Raw genomic sequence first — 2,546 nt, 5'->3', positions numbered from 1 at the left:
AACTAGAAGTTCAACGGATAATTCATTTACAAAAGTTGGCCAACCAATTACCAGATGCTTTTACTGACACAAAAAGGGTAACTAAGTCGCATATACCTGCTACTAATGCTCCAATCAGAGTTGATATTCCTGTTGGACAATCTAATATAACAAATGAATCTCAAACACGCCTAAAGCGTGGTAGGCCTATTGGTTCCAAAGATAAAAATTCTCGGGTGAGAGAAAGAGAAAAAAGGCAAGATGACCTAATCGAGGAGGTAAAAGTCCCAAAAGATTCTTTTGACATAATTAATGATTCGGTTCCAGAAGAACCTCAGGTACCTGAAATTGTTGAAAATGATGAGATCTCAATAAATTATGTCATGAATCATAAAATATGGAATTGAAATAAAGTCAATATTGACGAAGTTTTTGCATATAATGTAGCAAAGGATGTTATAAGTGATAATGAGGATCAAGAACCAATGACAATTGAAGATTATCGGCAAAGAAATGATTGGCCAAAATGGAAAGATGCAATCCAAGCAGAATTAGATTCGCTTGCTAAACGAAAGGTTTTTAGACCTGTATTTCGCACACATGAGGGTGTAAAACCTATTGGGTACAAATGGGTTTTTGTACAAAAACGAAATGAGAATGGTTAAATTGTTAGATGCAAAGCACGATTAGTTGCTCAAGGTTTTTCACAAAGACCTGGTATTGATTTTGAGGAGACATATTCTCCAGTATTGGATGCAACAACATTTAGATATTTAATTAGTCTTATTGCACAAGAAGGTCTGAATTTGCACCTCATGGATGTTGTTACAGCCTATTTGTATGGCTCTTTGGAGAATGATATTTATATGAAACTCCCTGAAGGATTTAATTTGCCCAAAAAAGGAAAATTCTAAAGAGGATTATTCACTAAAATTGAATAAGTCCCTTTATGGATTGAAACAATCAGGATGTATGTGGTATAACCGTTTAAGTGAATACTTGTTAAATGAAGGGTACAAAAAATGACCCTATTTGTCCTTGTATTTATATGAAAAGATCCGAGAATGAATTTGCCACAATTGTTGTTTATGTAGATGACATAAACATAGTTGGAACTCCTAATGAGCTCACAAAGGCATTTGATTGTTTAAAGAAAGAATTTGAGATGAAGGATCTTGGAAGGACAAAGTTTTGTTTGGTATTACAAATTGAGTATTTCAACAAAGGTGTTTTTGTACATCAAGAAGCTTATATAACGAAAGTGCTTAAAAAGTTCTATATGGACAAATCACATTCATTATGCACTCCAATGGTGGTGAGGTCATTAAATGTTGATAAAGACCCTTTTAGACCTCAAGAAAAAGATGAAGAACTACTTGGTCTTGAAGTACCGTATCTTAGTGCTATAGGAGCACTAATGTATCTTGCTAATTATACTCGACCTGATATAGCATTTGCTGTAAATTTGTTAGCAAGATATAGTTCTTCACCTACAAGAAGACATTGGAATGGAGTAAAACAAATACTCCATTACCTTAAGGGCACTATGAATATGGGTTTATTTTACCCAAATGATTCAAAATTAGATCTAATGGGTTATGTAAATGTAGGTTATTTATCAGATCCTCATAATGGTTGATCACAAAAAGGATATTTGTTCACATGTGGTGGCACAACGATTTCATGGCAATCTGTGAAACAAACAATAACAGCAACATTGTCAAATCATGCAGAAATTTTAGCATTACATGAGGCAAGTCGTGAATGCGTTTGAATAAGGTCTATAATTCAACATGTGCGACAAACTTGTGGTTTATCCTAGGGAAAAATGAAACCAACAACAATATATAAAGACAATAGTGCATGTATTGCTCAATTGAAAGAATGATATATTAAGGAGACAAAACAAAACATATTCTTCCAAAATTCTTTTTCACTCATGATCTTCAAAGAAATGGTGATGTAGAGATCCAAAAGACTCGCTCATGTGAAAATCTAGCAGATTTATTTACAAAGTCTTTGCCAAGGAGAACTTTTGAGCATTGGTTCACAAGATTGGACTCCGTCATCTTGATGATGTAAGTTTACATGAGGGGGAAAAATAGAAGATGCAAAGAACAATATTATATAGAATGATGTACTCTTTTTCTTCACTAGGTTTTTATCCCAAAGTGTTTTTCCTAGTAAGGTTTTAACGAGACACATTCTTTCATCAATGAACATCCAAGGGGGAGTGTTATGAATTAATGATCGTCCATTGAGTTGATACAATTACTCGTATGATTGATAATCATATCATTCATTTACTCTTTATGTAATATTTTGTATTTACTATTTGATTTTATATCCTTCCTGGGTTACCATGTTGTATATATAAATAGGACTCGTCCTATCAGTAATAAGACACACATACAAACAGAAGTTACTCCGTACTCTCTCATTCTCTATTCTTCCTCTCCTTTTCTCTATCTTATTATCTTTATTTTATAACAAATACCATTTTGAAATATCTTCCCAAATCGATCTCATTTAATTTCATAGATAATTTCTAGCAAACAAAACATAAA

The sequence above is a fragment of the Vigna unguiculata genome, chromosome 2, assembly GCF_004118075.2.
Source record: "Vigna unguiculata cultivar IT97K-499-35 chromosome 2, ASM411807v1, whole genome shotgun sequence".
Classification (NCBI taxonomy): domain Eukaryota; kingdom Viridiplantae; phylum Streptophyta; class Magnoliopsida; order Fabales; family Fabaceae; genus Vigna; species Vigna unguiculata.
Note: the sequence above shows the minus strand (reverse complement) of the source record.